The sequence below is a fragment of the Prunus persica genome, chromosome G1, assembly GCF_000346465.2.
Source record: "Prunus persica cultivar Lovell chromosome G1, Prunus_persica_NCBIv2, whole genome shotgun sequence".
In the NCBI taxonomy this organism is placed as follows: Eukaryota; Viridiplantae; Streptophyta; class Magnoliopsida; order Rosales; family Rosaceae; genus Prunus; species Prunus persica.
Window position 1 is genome coordinate 22,069,386 of NC_034009.1, and position 18,701 is coordinate 22,088,086.

Below are 18,701 nucleotides of genomic sequence, written 5' to 3' on the forward strand. Positions count from 1 at the left end.
AAATTATAAATATTTCAAAAAGTTTGGTAAAAATATGATTTTTCACTTTCAACCCCACTCTCTCTCTCTCTCTCTCTCTCTCTCTCTCTCTCTCTCTCTCTCTCTCTCTCTCTCTCTCTCCCGAGTCCCTCTCTGCGTGTGAAACCCCCTCCCCCTGTTATTGTTCACCAAGACGGAAACCACCACACCGCCGCCACATCCAACCACCCCAGCTCCCGAGATCGGTCTCGTTCGACTCGTCGTGAAGCCCCGAACCAGAACCACCAGTTTTCCCGATCGGAAACCACCAGTTTTTCCAATCGGAAACCACGAATCCCGGCGATGATATCGATTGGTTCAACTGGAGATTTTCCCATCGTTGTTGTGCCATCTCCGCTGCCAAATCCCGGTGAATCAGGTGAGGTTTCTCATCCATTTTCTAAGTTCTAGCTGCCTGTTGCATAGGTTTGGATCAATTCGTTGTCTAGAAAACGATGTGAAAACCTAGGTTTTGGCCGGATTTCAAAGTGAAATTCCAACCGGTTGCCGTCCGATTTGGACCTCCCCGTAGTTGAATAAAGTGATCCTTGCCTCGAATAGAAGCTAGGGTAGGAAGGGTGAGCTTGGGTGTGGAGTTTTTCCATCGCCGAAATTTACTCTACACGCCCACGCGCTGCCGGCGTGTGTGGCGGTGCATGGGCGAGGGTGGTGAAGCCACATTTGGTCCTGATGAGATCCTCAGGTTGTCACGAGTGTGTAGGATTTCGCGGATCTCGGACGTCGTTTTACTATTGAACGAATTTCGCATATTGTGTATTATCTGGGTTCGATAGGTTCTGACTGTTGGATCATTTCTCAATTAAAATATGTTGATCTAGGTACTCTTAGAATCGTATAGGAATTTGCGGATCGTGAATCGGAGCCCCGGATGTTCCGATTCAATAATGCAAAGTTATGGGTTCGATAACCGTCTTTTTCAGATCAAACTTTCAAGACATTCCTAAACCTGTAACCGGACCTTAGGATACCTCATTCAACATACACGTACTGGGAACTTGGGAATTTAAGTAATTAATTTGTGATTTCCGTTTCAAAGTAATATTATCTTAATTAAGGGTTCGTATCTCGAAATAGGTGCTCCGACCGCTTGTACCCAGCAGGCGGGACCCTCTCATAGTCAAGCAGCGTGGGAATACTTGTGAGTGGACTTTGTTTTTAATCATACGCATGGTTTTATTGATGAAATATTTATGCATAATGTTTTAAATGGTACATTGAATATATATAGCGCTTTGGCAATATATTGTGGGTTTGACATATTTGATTATCGAGAGTATGTTTGTATGGATTTTGGGGAAGTTCTATATATATATATATATTGTCTATAGGTGGGGGTACTTGGGTTGTTGAGGTGAGTTTGTGGAAGAACTTGAGTATGAGGGGTTGTTGAGAGAAGTTGTATGATTACACTATGTAAGTACCATCCCTAGTTACTAGGCTACCCACACGTGGCGTTGGATGTTCCGGCGTGTGGGAAGAACATATTATTATTAGTCTCACACGTGGCATTGGATGTTCTGGCGTGTGAGACACTTCCCATATGCGGAGTTGGAATTTCCGGTGTATGGGAAGATTATGTATATTGCTTGGCATCATCACACATGGCGTTGGATGTCACAGTGTGTGAGCTATGGAGTTTCGTCCCTCGATTAGACTGCTCATCCCTAGACGCAGGATAGCACCTGGAAATCCTGCGGGCTAGACAAACGATCCCCCGGTTGGATTGTTTCCCCGGTACCTAGGTAGTGTGATGCGTATGTTGTATAGTTATATTTATATAGATATATGTATGCATGTATGTATATGTGAAGAAATTAGAGTTTATACAGTTGGTTGGTTGGAGCAGTAAAATTGTGGGAATGAGGTTTATGGATGTAGTGATTTGCGGTTTTAAAGAGTTTTTCAATGAAATATGTTTTTGAGCATTTAATTATGACTTGTGAATCTGCATGTTTTGAGCATTATTTTTACACGGTGGGGTTACTATGTTGTTTTAAATGCAAATCTTGTTTTTGTCCACTCACATGTTTTCTGTTTTGCGCCCCCCAGCCAGTAGTCGCTCCAGGAAGGTTGCAAGCAGTGTTCGAAGGCCGAATCGTTTACATCAGTAGATTAGGCTTCGAGTAATTTCCTTCTACTCAACTGTTCTTGTAAACTAAATTCAGTAGATGCTCTGTTATTGCCCATATTAGATTTTACTTGTGAGGCCGGAGGCCATTTAGTATGTTTTGTTGTATATTGAAAGCATGCTACTGGTTAGGATTATATTATGTATTTTCGCAGGTGGAAATTTTTGTTGGGTTTGTTCAATTTACAAGGGAGACTGCCAAAATTTTGGTAGAGAATCTCGGTCTTTAGTAAGTGGGCCTGGTATCGGGGTGATGTCGGTAACAAAGACGGAGTCCGCTCTGGTTTCCGGAAAATTCCTGGGCGGGTCCTGTCAATGGTTGCATTAAAACCCCATGATTTTAACTTCATGAAATATTTGATATTAAGAGCATGAGATGGTTAAAATGGAATATGGATTTTTTCGGAAATAGCATGAACATTCATATTAGTTCATATATATATGTGTGTTCTTGGTGTTCTTGATGTTCTTGTGATCCATAAGTTAGGTGACTAATCTTGATGATTGTGTTAGTGGAATTTTTCACAAAGATAGGTCAAAAGATGATGATGATGTTTTATTATAAAATTGAAAGTTTTTCAAAAATGTTTCCACTTGATAAACATCTACTCACCACACTAAAATTAATAAGATTACTTTTGACAGGACCCGACCCAAATTCCACTTTGAAATCCGAGCCGAACCCTGTGCGTGTCCGACACTTGGTGGGTGCCTGGCATAATGACTAAATTGCCCTTCTAGTTAAAATTCAAGTTTATTACTAGTTCAACTTCTACCGAAAATTCGGCAAAATCTCCCCTGTAACTTGATCATTTCCTGGAATTTCAACCTGTCAAAAAGCATATATATAAATATCTCAACTACCAGCATGCTTCCAATTTACATCCAAACAGTTCTGATAAACTAAACGGCCTCAGGCCACACAGAAAGTCCTAGGGCAATTCATCAGAGCAACTAATTCAAGAATATACAACAGAACAATTTGATTTCAAAAGAAAATTTTATATAAGAGGGAGAGTGGAGCGGAGTATGAAATCTGCCCGTTGGTGGCGCTCTGGTGCACGTCTATTGCCTGGGGCGCAAAACATTTAAAAATGTGAGTGGACCAAAATAAAGGTTTAGAAAATAGCATATGAACATACTAACCCCACTGTAAAAAAACAGTTATGCAAAACTGAATTATCCTCTTCATTATATTTGTATATGCCAGTCATACTCATGGTCAATAAAACTCTCTTAAAAGCATTGAAATCAATCCGTTAATTCCTTATATGCCGTCAATTCCTGATATCCATAAATTCCTTATATCCGTCAATTCCTTATATGCCGTCAATTCCTCGTGTCACCATTGGTGACACGTACTCGCAGGTCTCGGTAATACAAGGTCAACTCGAGTTGCAATTTTGCAGGATTCAGGAGACCTTTAGTCCACCTGATCCGCAATCCTCGCTCCCACGGTCCAGGCATCCCCTAAACTCGTGGGGCAACTATCAAGCACGCTGACTAAACCGAAGGCAACTGTTATGTCCATGAACATTATCATAACCGAAGGCAACAATTTATTCCGTAGGCAACATTCATTCCGAAGGCAACATTTAATTCAAAGGCAACCTTGGGTACATAAGGTGGTTTTTAAAATAAATAAATATTTCTGAAAAAGATTAGAACTAATAAAACTATTTCTTAATTATCCTTAAATCCTGCTGCCATTCAATCCGATAATATCTCAATCTTTACTTTCCATATCCTTTTAGCATATTCAACTAGGTAGCATATAAACAAAGATATTTAACTTCAACAAATCATGCTAGGAAAGCCATAATCAATAAAACTTATTCAAGATCAAATAAGGAAAGTCAATTGCATAAAAATCATTTATAAAACAAAAGTCCGCTCACTGCTGGTTCGAGCTAGCTGGACCTTTCGAAGGTCCCTCCTGCGGGTCTGCCTGAGCCCGTATGCCTTGGCTCGACGATCAATTCCACCTCTAAAGCCCTTGAACAAAGCTTTCTGAGTTGTGGCGGCCGGAATTGGCCGGAAATGGCGTCGGTGTCCACTGAAAATTCCGGTTTCGAAACTGCCCGTTTTCGAGCTCAACTTTGGCTTGATTTTCTGGTTGATTCACTTGGAATCAAGACTAGATATGGATATTTATGGAAAGAGGAGAGAGATACGAAGCGTTTGCAAGTTATGGCGTTGGAATTGGTGGATAGATTAAGGAGAAATCGAAGTTTGAAAACTGCTGCTCGTCAAATTCGCGAGAGAGAGAAGAAATTTGGGTTTAAAAATTCTGAACTTCGAAAAATTTACGATTTTGCCACTGAACTTCTTTTGATCGTAACTTCTTCGTTACAATTCCGATTCGAGTTCACTACGGATCCATGGACTCATCTCGACGTGCTCTACGCAATGGTATAACTGAAATTCCCAAATTCCTTCTCGAGAGAAAAGTCCACTTTTGACCCAATAAAATATTCCCGGGGTAAAATAGTCTTTTCCCATAATAAATTAATAATTAAAAATTTAATTAGGATCGGGTTGTTACAACTTTGGTGATTGTGTAGGTTCTATCTAGATGTAAATGATGGTGATTTGATATAAAATGCAAAAGTTGATCAAATTATTCCTATCACTAATTATTTACTCACCATACTAAAATTAATTTTGAGTACTTTGGTAAGTGTGGTTGGCCTACCTAGTCATATTCCTGATTATTCAACTTGTTGGAATAATCATGATCACCACTTTGTGTTATAAAATTGCATGCTTTAACTCACACCCTAGTGGATCAACTTTGGATCCATTATTAATTGTTGAATAATTTTGGACCTAGTTGCAATATATGATAAGTGTAACTATGCCTAAAAGGTTTCTACAATTACATTTACTATTGTAGTAAAATATTTTCACTCCATGGTAAATTTATTTTGTTTGAATATGGTTACCACTTGAATTAAACCCATATATATGTCTGCAACCCAAGAGCATGTTTTTATATTGCTAGTTTAATTGTTTAAAGCGTTTAAATAATTAAGGGATGGCCGTAGAATCTTGACTACATTTAAAACAATTGAGCTCTGTGATTGGCCGCTTATTGGATATGTATTCGATTTTGATTGGCTATGTAATAATGAAATGGCTTTCGTGCCTAATTTATTTTTATCTGCACGTAATTAAAATGAATCGCCTTCTAAGACCATGATCCAACATGGTGGCTCGTGTTGGATCAACAAGAAAGTCTATAATCATCCTATAAGCCCAATGCAATTGTAATGTTCGGTAATGACAATAATTAACCAATTAGTAGTACCATGTATTCTCACTATCTCAAGCAAATGGTTTCTAAAATATTTAGTGGGAGTATTATGTGCTGCTAATATGTTGCATTGGGAACCATTTAATGAGATTAGATAGGCAATTTTAACATGATTAAAATTGGATTAAAATGAGACCAATTTAACTACCCTCAAAGCATATTAAGTTGATAAGCGAAATGGCACTTTGAATGCTATTTTGTGGCCTTCTACTGTGGTAGTCTCTTATTGGGTGGCACATTTACACTTTGTTGTACCTCAGTGAGGTAGCGTCCAGTACTTGTATCCATCCAAGGGAAGCTTATTACACATACTTGGTGTAGTGCGGATAGATAACGAGTGTGGCTAACAAATCGTTAAGTTGAGGTCATACTGTAAGACCCTAATTGAGTTTGCATCTATTTAAGGCACAGAATCTGTTAAGGAATAAAAGTGGAAAGTTTTTATTTGATTAGCCGGATACTTGAAGGTGAAGAAGGAATGAAATAAAAAGAGATATCTATCCTATTCTATCATGGATTCTAGAGGTGATTAAGGCATGATTTAGGTAGTCTTTTATGGGCAAGAAACCTAGGTCAAATCACCTATAAAAACAAGGTTTAGGTCCCTGATCTTATACACATTCAAGCATACAAATCCTACCCCATATTAGGAGTGCATAAGGCGTGTAGAAAGATTGGAAGACCTTTGCTTGCTGCTCAAGATCTTTTCTGTCCAGTTCTCATGGCTTCTCAAGGTTAGTACTTATAGATTTTTGATCTTAAAGTCTAACATGTGGTATCAGAGCCTAGGTCATGCATCTATAAGTCTAAATCAAGGTAAAACATAAACTCCAGACTGTTTTTCCAATTCTGCATTTTGTGCTGTGCTGTAATGATTGTTTGCTAAACTCAAGAATTAAAATCTGTATTCTGGGACTGCACTGTGTGTGTTTTAAATATTAAACCAATTTATATTGTTTAGCATATCTAGCTGTAGATGCACGTAGAATCTTGACTACGTTTAAAACCCATTAAGCATGAACATAATGAAATTTCGCATCAAGTAAACATATCAAGGAAGTCATGTTTTGATTCAAAATCATTGTCTGATGTTCAATCCACAGATGAACATGAGGCAATTATTTTAAATCATCTCCAGGTTTTTGATGACAAAATTGCATCATGAGACACATCGGCTGAGGTTTTCTGCTTACAAGTGTGAACCTCATTCGATTATGCCTTAAGATGGAATAAGCTGGCACATCAACTGCTATGAGGATCAAGATCTTTTCTGTCCACATATGGGAAGATCTTGATAACAGCTTGTCATAGACAGTTTATGACGTTAGACTTGCGAAAGAAAGTCAAGCATATTTGATATTCTGTCCACAGATGTTTATCACATATGTATGAAGATTTTTAGGATAAAAGATTAACCATATTGCATAATTTTGTGTTTTCAGTTATGAACCCTACCTCTATCACTTCGATTGAACCCTTGACTGGTAGCAACTTTAAGAAATGGAAGCGTGATTTAGAGATACTCTAGGTCTCTTAGATCACGACATAGCTTTAAGATAAGAGAAACCAGTGCTCACTGCTGAGAGCACTGCTGAGTAAAGGCTAAAACTTGAGAGATGGGAGAAGGCAAATAGGATCTGTCTGATCATAATGAAAAAGTCCATGACTGAAGCCATTTATGGAGGCATTCCTGATTCTGAAAATGCTAAGGAGTACTTGAAGGCAGTGGCTAAGAAGTTTAAAGAATCAAGTAAGGCTGAAACTAGAAATCTGATGAATAGGCTAGCTACTATGAAGTATGATGGTATGGAAGATATGAGGGTGTATCTCCAAGGCATGGTAGAGACTGCCAGCAAGCTAAAGGCACTTAATGTTCCTATAGCCGATCCTTTTCTAGTTCATCTTGCTTTGAACACTCTCCCTTCATCATATGGACAACTTAAGGTAATTTACAATGCTCAGAAAGACAAGTGGGATCTCAATGAGCTCATAACCATTTGTGTTCAAGAGGAGGCTCGGATCAAGAAGGAAAAAGAAGTTAACACTGTGCACCTCACCACCAATGCTCCCAAACGTCACTTTTTAAAGCCTGGCTCACATACTTCTGCCAACAAAGAGAACTCTAAGGCTAATCTTCCTCCTAAAAGGTCTGACACTTTAAAAACCAACAAAACTACTCTTTAAATGTTACTTCTATGACAGAGCTGCTCACATGAAGAGAGAGTGCCACAAATACAAGCGTTGGGTAGATTAAAAGGGAAACAAAGGTAAGTCTGAAACTGTCCTAGTTTGTTTTGAGTCTAACAATGTCATAGTTCCTACTAACTCATGGTGGATTGACACTAGTTCATCAATCCATGTTGCCAATTCCTTGCAGGACTTCACAAACCAGAGGAAACCAAGTAGAGACCAAGACCATCTGTTCGTAGGGAATGGGAAGAGAGTACCAGTCCAAGTAATATGCTCAGTTAGACTCCAATTAGTTTCAGGCTTTCCTTTAATTTGAAAATTGTTGCTTTTGTACCTTCCATGAGAAGGAATTTGATTTCAGTTTCTAGATTAACTAAGGAACTTTTCAGTTTTGTTTTCTCTAAAGTTGGATTTGATTTAGTCTTTAATAAAAATTCAATGGGCAATGGCTCTTTGATTGATGGTTTGTATTGTTTAAATCTTTCCAGTAATAATGTTGTTTCCACCATTGAAATCATAGGACATAAACGATCACTAGATAATGAGAAGTCTGCAAAACTGTGGCACAAAAGATTGGGTCATGTGTCTAAGAAAAGAATGCAAAGGCTAATTCAAGAAGGAATTCTTCCTTCCTTGAATTTTGCAGACTTCACTGAGTGTGTTGAGTGCATAAAGGGAAAAATGACTAACTCTAGAAAATTGGGATCCACACGCAGTCAGCAACTCCTAGAGATAATTCACACTAACATTTGTGGTCCTTTTTTAGTTGAAACTCTAGAAGGACATAGGTACTTCATCACTTTCATTGATGACTTCTCTAGATTTTGCTATCTCTACCTAATCCAGACCAAATCTAGTGCCTTTGAAGTTTTAAAATATTTAAAACTGAGGTTGAAAATCAATTTGAGTTAAAGATTAAAGTGTTAAGATTTGATAGGGGAGGAGAATACTACGGCAAGTATGATGAGCAAGGTAGACATCCATCACCATTGGCTCGATATCTTCAAGATTGTGGGATAGTTGCTCAATACACAAACCCAGGAACTCCTCAAGAGAATGGAGTGTCAGAAAGAAGGAATAGAACCTTGAAGGATATGGTGAGAAGTATGATTTGCACCACTGACCTTCCAAGTTTTTTATGGGGAGATGCTGTCAAGACAGCTAATTATGTCCTAAATAGGTGTCCAAGTAAATCAGTGCCTAAAACACCTTTTGAGCTTTGGAACATAAGGAAGCCAACTTAAACCATCCGCATATCTGGGGTTGTAAAGCTAAAGCCAAAGTTTACAATCCAAACTTGGGAAAATTGGATCCCAAGACTGTGAGTTGCAGGTTTATAGGATATGCAGAGAGATCAAAGGGTTTTCATTTCTATTGCCCCAACTATACCAATAGAGTTGTAATAACCCGATCCTTAATTAATTATTCATTATTAAGTTATTATGAGAAAAGACTATTTTGCCCCTAGAATATTTTATTGGGTCAAAAGTTGACTTTTTGCTCGGGAAGGAATTAGAGAATTTTAGTTACACCGTTGCATAGAGCATGTCAAGATGAGTCTGTAGACACGTAGTGGACTCAAATCGGAGTTGTAACAAAGAAGTTACGATCAAAATGAAGTTAAGTTTTGAAAAGAAGGTCAATTATGTCATTTGTGACCGACACCTGCCAGGTGTCGGACATGCACAGGGTTCTGCTCAGATTCCAAAGTGGAGTTTGGGTCGGGTCCTGTCAACGTTGTATCAGAGCATTAGGTTTAACTTCCTGTAGACTCCGCACTACATGTGCATTCCAGTTTTAATGAATTTCTGCTTCTTGTGACAATCTTGTGCCCAAAGCGTGGTGGCTTTCGTAGAAGGACTAGGCTGTCATCCCGACTCTGGGGACAGGATCCCCAAATCGGACCAGAGGAATTCCTTATTCCTGCACCGGTACCTGAACTGGTGGAGCAGTCATTTGTTGGAGATTCTGCAGGGGCAGCACCAGTGATGCACACATTACTTGGAGATCTCCACTTCCAGCAGACTTTAGAGGTGTTCACCAAGGCTCTAGCTAGGATAGGGCAACCCAGAGATCCCTCCCTGAGTTATGCCGACCAAGCTAGGAGGATTGAGGCCACCGATTTTGATGGTGATGGTGACCCAGCTATAACCGAGGAGTGATTAGAGTGAATGGAGCGGATCATGGAGTTGATGGCCGTTCCATAGAATCGCAAAGTGACCTTGGCCACTTTCTTTTGGCCAGAAATGCTAGGTACTGGTGGGAATCAATCAGGAAGAGATATCAGGACCCATCAGCTATCATGTGGTCGTTAGTCAGAGCAGCGTTTGATAGCCAGTACTATCCACTCGCATACCAGAACATGAAGATGGAAGAGTTCCTGTAGTTGGCACAAGGGTGATGATCGCACTGGAGTATGAAAAGAAGTTTAATGAGTGGTCTAAATATTGTATTCCACTGGTAGAGAATGAAAGGAAGAAGTGTCAACTGTTTACAGCGGGATTAGTATGTTCTTATGTATTTTCTAAACTTTATTTTTGGTCTACTCACATTTTCAATGTTTTGCTCCCCCAGGCAATAGACGTGCATCTGTGAGCCACCATAGGGCAGTTTCGACTTCATGCACTACCTCGGTTTGATGTAGGGTTCTTGGTTCACAAGTTGTTACCTTCCTTGTAAATTGATCAGTATAGTTGCTCTGATATTGCCCTAGGAAGTATTTAACTATTGGAACGTATTTATATATATATACTGGCAGTTGGTGTATATATCTAAATGCTTGTTGACAGGTGTAAATTTTGGGAATGTTCAATTTACAGAGGAAATTCTGCTGAATTTTTGACAGAAGTCAAACCTAAAATGAAGTTAAGTTTTGAAAAGAAGGGCAATTAGGTTATTTGTGCCCGACACCCGCCAGGTGTCGGACACGCACAGGGTTCGGCTCAGATTCCAAAGTGGAATTTGGGTCGGGTCCTGTGTTGAGACAGGAAAGGCTAAGTTTTTAGAATATGATGAGGGCAATGAAGGGGCAAACAAGAATTTTACTTTTGATGAAGAAGGAGAAATAGGAGCAGAAGATTGCAATCCAAGCAATATTCCTATCATAACCTATGAGTTAACTCAAACTTTGTCACAACCTGAGGCACCAATTGAGCTTAGGAATGAAAACCAAAATGCTAGGGAAATACAAGAAGAACTAAATGAAATGGACCTGCCCATAGAACCACAACCACAACAACAAGAAATTAGAAGATCCACAAGAGAAATGAGAGCTAATACATTGCCAGATTTTGTTTACTTGAATGAGACATATTCTGATGATTGTGATTTTAATGACCCAATGAGTTACAATGAGGCTATAACTAGTGAACATTCTGAAAAATGGCTTGAGGCAATGCAAAGTGAATTGCAGGCAATGGAAGCCAATAAAGTGTGGGAGTTAGTTGAATTGCAGCAAGGAATGAAGCCTATAGGGTGTAAATGGGTGTTCAAAACCAAAAGGGACTCAAAGGGCAATATTGAGAGGCATAAAGCTAGACTTGTAGCTAAGGGTTTCACACAACAAGAGGGGATTGATTATACTAAAACTTTCTCCCCAGTTTCAACCAAAGATGCTTTTTGGATTATTATGGCACTTGTGACACATTTTGACATGTTTTTACATCAAATGGATGTAAAAACAGCCTTTCTAAATGGTAAATTGAGTGAGGAGATTGTTATGCAGCAACCAGAAGGATTTGTCGAAGAAGATAGTAAGCAGTTAGTGTGCAAACTGAAGAAATCAATCTATGGTTTGAAACAGGCTTCAAGGCAGTGGTATTTGAAGTTTCATAAGATAATTACATCATATGGCTTTGCTGAGAATAGGTTGGATGAGTGCGTATACTTGAAGAATAGTGGGAGTAGATTTATCTTTCTTGTTCTCTATGTAGATGATATTCTCCTTGCTGATGAGAGCCTCTTATATGAAACAAAGAATTTTCTATCTATGAATTTTGAAATGAAGGATCTTGGAGAATCTTCCTATGTCCTAGGTATTGAGATTCATAGAGATAGAGCATGGGGGCTGTTAGGTTTATCGCAGAAAGCTTACATAGAAAAGGTGTTTAAAAGGTTCAATATGCAGCAAAGTAATGGAGCAGAAGTGCCAATTTCAAAAGGAGATAAGCTGAGTCAAGAAGATTGTCCAAAGAATGATTTTGAGAAGGCAGAAATGAGAGACAAGCCATATGCTTCAGTTGTAGGAAGTATCATGTATGCACAAGTGTGTACACGACCAGATTTAGCTTTTTCAGTCAGTGTTTTGGGAAGATACCAAGCTAATCCAGGTTTGGTTCATTGGAAGGCTGCCAAGAAGGTTCTCAAATACATGCAAAGGACTAAAGACTACATGTTGGTTTTTAGGAGGACAGATAAATTAGAATTAGTTGGCTATTGTCATGCAGATTTTGCAGGATGTGCAGACACAGCTAGATCAACTTCTAGTTTTGTTTTTATGATGGGAGGTGGAGCTGTTGCTTGGAAGAGTGTGAAGCAATCAATAATAGCTACATCTACCATATATGCAGAATTTATAGCTTTTTATGAGGCTGCAAACCATAGTAATTGGCTTAAGAATTTTATACATGATTTGAGGATAGTAAGTTCCATAGAAAGACCAATTCAGTTGTACTATGATAACAAAGCAATAGTTTTCTTCTGTAGAAATAACAAGAGATCCTCAGGACTCAAACACATGAAAGTTAAGTACCTATCTGCTAGGGAACAAGTCAGAGATGGTGAAATAAATGTTGATTACATAAACACTACAGAGATGATAGCTGATCCATTAAACAAGACATTGCCTAATTCAGTTTTCATAGGCATGTCAACAGTATGGGAGTGCTATCAAGCTTTGAAGACGCCTTATTTGCCAATATGAAGGAATATTTTGACTTTGATTCTGTTGAATTTTTGCAATATGAGTAAGGACAGATTATAAATATTAAGGAGCTCTTTATATATATTGAGCATTAAAGTTAAACCACTCAGTGGTTATAAAGTGGACCATTCATATATCAGGAATGATACTTCACAGTTTAGCACTTCTGATATATGCAAACATAACCATGACTTGCTGGTACTCTATGTGGATTTTGTTGCTTGTGGTGATTGTAGGTGGATGATACCATATCATTTAGATATCATGTCTGCAATCCTATGAGTTGATGATACCATACCTTATCAAATGAGCTTTCCAAACTGTGCACATAAGGAACCGATTCTGAGGCAGTAAGGAAGTGTTTTAAATAGATGTTGCACTCAAGTGGGAGAATGTAAGACCCTAATTGAGTTTGCATCTATTTAAGGCACAAAATCTGTTAAGGAATAAAAGTGGAAAGTTTTTATTTGATTAGCCGGATACTTGGAGGTGAAGAAGGAATGAAATAAAAGGAGATATCTATCCTATTCTGTCATGGATTCTAGAGGTGATTAAGGCATGATTTAGGTAATCTTTTATGGGCAAGAAACCTAGGTCAAATCACCTATAAAAACAAGGTTTAGGTCCCCGATCTTATACACATTCAAGCATACAAATCCTACCACATATTAGGAGTGCATAAGGCGTATAGAAAGATTGGAAGACCTTTGCTTGGTGCTCAAGATCTTTTCTATCCAGTTCTCATGGCTTCTTAAGGTTAGTACTTATAGCTTGTTTGATCTTAAAGTCTAACACATACTTCAAACCCTATACCCACAAGCATGGTGGGAATAACTTAACTAAGACGAACGAAACCAACAAACTATTAGGTTGAGGTCTAGTTCTCTAGAGGCATCATATTACGTCGACTAATTTTTCCCAACTTTTGACAACTTGGACAAGTCTTGCAAAATTCATACACATCTTTGAAAAGTCTAGGCCAATAAAAACCACATTGAAGAATTTTGGCCGAAGTCTTTTTGGAAGAAAAGTGACCTCCACAAGCCTCAGAATGACAAAAAGATATGACACTAAATATTTCATCATCAGGAACACATCTACGGATTACCTGGTCGGGAAAATATTTGAAGAGATACGGGTCATCCCAAAAGAATTTTCTCACCTCAACCATAAATTTCTTTTTATCTTGTGAGGTCCAATGAGGTGGGATAAGACCTGTAGCAAGAAAATTCACAATATTAGCAAACCATGGTAATTTAGAAACACCAAACAATTGTTCATCAGGAAATGAATCTTTTATAGGCAAATATTCAGAAGGCTCCTCAAAAGATATCCCAGAAAGATGGTCTACAACAACATTCTCCACTCCTTTCTTGTCCTTGATTGTAAGATCAAATTCTTGGAGAAGCAAAATCCATCTAATCAATTGTGATTTGGCTTCCTTCTTTGTCAATAAATACTTCAAGGCTAAATGATCTGTAAAAAAAAACAATTTGTGAGCCCAAAATATATGACCTAAACTTTTCCAATGCAAAAACTACAGCAAGCAATTCTTTTTCAGTTGTAGTGTAATTTTTGTGTGCACTATTCAAAGTTCTGCTTGCGTAGCAGATAACAACAGGCTTCTTGTCTTTTCTTTGGCCTAACATTGCTCCAATAGCACCATCACTAGCATCACACATTATTTCAAATGGCATGGACCAATCTGGGGGCTGCATTACAGGAGTTGATGTTAGCATTTTAATCAATTTCTCAAATGCTTCTTGACATGCATAAGTCCAATCAAATTTAGCATCTTTCTCTAAGAGATTATTCAATGGCCTTGCAATTGCACTAAAATTTTGTATGAATGTCCGGTAGAAACCTGCATGTCCCAAAAAAGATCTAATATCTTTAACAGTTTTAGGAATAGGCAAATTAGCAATTAAATCAATTTTTGACTTACCCACTTCAATTCCTTTGTGAGAAACAATGTGTCCAAGTACTATGCCAGATGTGACCATGAATTGGCATTTCTCCCAGTTAAGCACCAAATTTTTCTCTTTACACCTGATAAGAACATTCTCCAAATTAGATAAACAATCAGAAAATGAATCACCACATACAGTAATATCATCCATGAAAACTTCTAAATATTTTTCTACCATGTCACTAAATATGCTTATCATGCAACGTTGGAATGTGGTTAGTGCATTGCAAAGACCAAAAGGCATTTTTCTAAAAGCGAAAGTTCCAAATGGGCAAGTGAAAGTGGTTTTTTCTTGATCTTCTAATGAAATCTCAATTTGATAATATCCTGAATAACCATCTAAAAAATAATAATACATAGGCCCTGCAACTCTTTCCAAAATTTGGTCAAGAAATGGTAAAGGAAAATGATCATTTCTTGTGACTGAGTACAATTTACGATAATCAATACACATTCTCCATCCAGTAGTGACCCTAGTTGGTACCATTTCTCCATTATCATTTTCAACTACTGTGACTCCTGATTTGTTAGGAACAACCTGTGTAGGACTTACCCATTTGCTATCAGAAATTGGATATATGACACCTGCATCCCAAAGTTTAAGTACTTCTTGTTGCACAACTTCTTTCATTGTTGGGTTAAGTCTACGTTGAGCCTGCCTAACTGGTTTAGCATCTTCTTCAAGAAAAATTTGGTGTATGCAAACCAAAGGACTAATACCTTTAATATCAGATAAAGTCCATCCAATAGTAGTCCTATGATCTTTCAAAACTTTAAGTAACATACCTTCATCCAAAAGCTCGAGTTTAGAAGATATTACCACAGGATAAGTCACATCTTCTCCAAAAAAGCATATTTAAGTCCAGTAGGAAGAGGCTTCAATTCACACTTTGGGGCTTCTTCACTTGATGATTTTGTCCCATCACTCACAGTTGGCAGCTCCTCATATTTTGGTATCCAACCATTATGTTCTTGTACCTGTGCAGAATCCAACAAAGAACAAAGATATTGTACTTCAAAATCTTGTGCAAAATTACAATCCCCATTTACTAAATAAATTTGCAATGGATCAGAAGAAAAAGAAGAATTAAAGCAATTTTGAACAATTGTCTTGATCATGTAAACTTCTTTGTCATCATTTCATTGTTTGCGGGCTGCTTGCAAATGTTGAATATGTTGAGCTCCAATGTCATGTTCCCAAATGATAGTTGCATAAGTCCATTCCTGCAATTTATATGAGCATTAGATGTAGCAAGAAATGGCCTTCCAAGAATAATAGGAATTTGAGAATTAGAATACACAACTGGTTCAGTATCCAAAACTATAAAATCAACTGGAAAATAAAATTTGTCTACCTGAACCAGCACATCTTCTACCATACCTCTTGGGATTTTGACTGAACGGTCAGCCAATTGCAATGTTATTGAGGTGGGTTTTAATTCACCAAGACCCAATTGCTTATAAACCGAGTAAGGCAACAAATTAACACTAGCACCCAAATCCAATAAAGCTTGCTCAATGATAAAATTTCCAATAATATAAGAATTTGTGGGACAACCTGGATCTTTGTACTTGGGTGGAGTATTAGTTTGAAGAATTGCACTTACATTTTCAGTTAAAAATGTCGTCTTATCAACATTGTGCTTTCTTTTGATAGTGCATAAATCCTTTAAAATTTTTGAATATGAAGGAATTTGTTTTATAGCATCCAAAAGAGGTATTTTGATTTTCACTTGTTTAAAAACCTCCAAAATTTCAGGATTTTGATTTGTCTTTACATCCTTAAGTGCTTCTGGGAATGGAGCAAGAAAAGGGCACTTAACAATTTCAGAATCATTATTTTTTTTTTCATTATTTTTGGATTTTTCTAAATTCTTTTTATTTTCAACTGCTACTAAATCATCTTTCCCAATTATTTTTCCACTACGAAGAGTAGTGACAGCCTTCACATATTCATGCTTATTTTCATTCAAAGAAGAAGAAGAAGGGGTAGTTACCTCTAACTGTGCATGTGGATTAGGTTGGACTTGAGAAGGAAATTTACCCTTTTCTTGAATTGACAGTGAAGAAGTGAGTTTGGAAAGAGTGCTCTTAATCTCACCAATGTCTTGTGCATTCTTTTGATTTGTGGCAGTTTGGCTTTGTATGAATTGCTTCATAACATCTTCCAAATTTGATGGCGATCATTGTCCTTCCACCTGTGAAGAAGAATAATAAAAAGAATTAGATTTTTGTTGAGGCACATTATTATTAGTATTATTTCTCCAACTGAAATTTGGGTGGTTTCTCCATCCTGGATTATAAGTTTTAGAAAAAGTGGATGGTTTTTTAAATAGATTCACAAAGTTTGCTTGATCATGCAACATTTCTCTGAAATCTGGAAGTGTTGGAAACTCTTTTGTTACATGTCCCATGACCCCGCAAACTTCACAAATCTCAAAAATTTCTTAACTTGCAATTGAATTAACTTTTTGAGGCAATTTTGATTTTAGAGTTTCAACTTCCCTAGCCATTGTTGCCAATTGAGTTTTGAGACTATCTTCCTCCTTAAGGTGATAAATACCGCCTCTAGAAGGATTAATAGAAAATTTTGCCTTTTGGGAATTAGGCTTAAATGTGTTGGGAGTGCTCCAAATCTAAGATTTCTCTGCAAGTTCACCAAGAAAATCAAAAGCATCTTCAGGATCTTTATACATAAAATTTCCATTGCACATCATCTGAATAAATTGTCGATCTTTAGGTGTTAAGCCATCATAAAAATGACTTACCACCCTCCATCTTTCAAAACCATGGTGAGGACATAACATTAACAAATCTTTAAATCTTTCCCAAGCTCGAGGTAAAGACTCAGTGTCTTTTTGAGAAAATGTGGTCATTTGTCTTTTCAAAGAATTTGTCTTTTGAATTGGGAAAAATTTCTTGACAAATTTAGTTTGGATTTCAAGCCATGTTCCAATTGTTCTTGGCCTTAGCGAATAAAGCCAAGTTTTCGCTTTATCTTTCAGTGAAAATGGAAAAAGTTTTAGCAAAACTGCATCAAGCCTACACCCTTGTGTTCGAAAAGTTCCACAAACTTCCTCAAACTCACGCACATGTGAGTATGGATTTTCAGATTCCACTCCATGAAAAGTTGGTAAAAGTTGTATCATGCCTGGTTTAAAATCAAAAGTTTGACCATTTAACGGAAAAATGATTCATAATGGCACACTAGTACGAGCAGGATGCAAATAATCATGTAATGTCCTAACAAGTGGATTCTCATCATTATGAACACTACGATTCTCATCATTATGAACACTGCGATTATCTTCATCATTTTGGGGCCCTTCCAATGCATTATTGTTATTATTATTATTCTCAGCCATTTGTGATGAAATTTGGTCAAATTGAGGTTTCTTTGTAAATCTACCAAACCGATCACGATATCTCATAAAAAAAAATAAAGAAGCAACAAATAAAAAAAACTAAACTAATTTTTTTTTATTTAAAAACAATGACAAAAGCAAACAAAAAACAAAAAATAAAAACATAAATGAAAAATTGAGTTTGATAAGCCTTACCGAATTAGCTTTGGAAACTAAAACCGCAAACCTTAACAATGAATTTCCTTGTGCTACTTTTCGCTTCACCGCTACCCGGCAATGGCGCCAAAAACTTGTTGCGTCTACCCAAGTGCAAGTAGTCACACGTACTAATAATCTTGGAAGTCGAAGTATCATATCCTCAAGGAGCAGGTAGGCAAATATCTGCACACAAAGAAATAATTAAACGTATCACAATAAAAGTGACAAGCAAAATGAAAAAGTAATTTGATTTGATTGTTGTGGAAATTGAGTCTAAAAATGAAATATCAATAATGGAAATGCTAAGGCATCAAAGTTCAATTCTTTAAACAAAGTATGTTTCATGCTCTTTAATCCAAATTATAACTCGATTAAAATCATCATTGAGAAACTTTAACCGGAAGATAAAGAAATTAAAACCAATTTAATTTTTCAATGTTATCTTTTATTAATGATTGTTCAGAAAATGGAATTTCTTAATATTTACTCTTTTAATTTAAAAGCAAGCTAAGTCAGTTCTTAACAATGAGAAAAATATAATTGAACTCATGAAAAGATAATAGCACTTAACATCA

General features: G+C 37.2%; 1 pseudogene; it reads right to left on the minus strand.

Moving 5' to 3' along the window:
* Window positions 1-18,259, minus strand: part of LOC109946806 — a 98,044-nt pseudogene extending 79,785 nt beyond the window's left edge.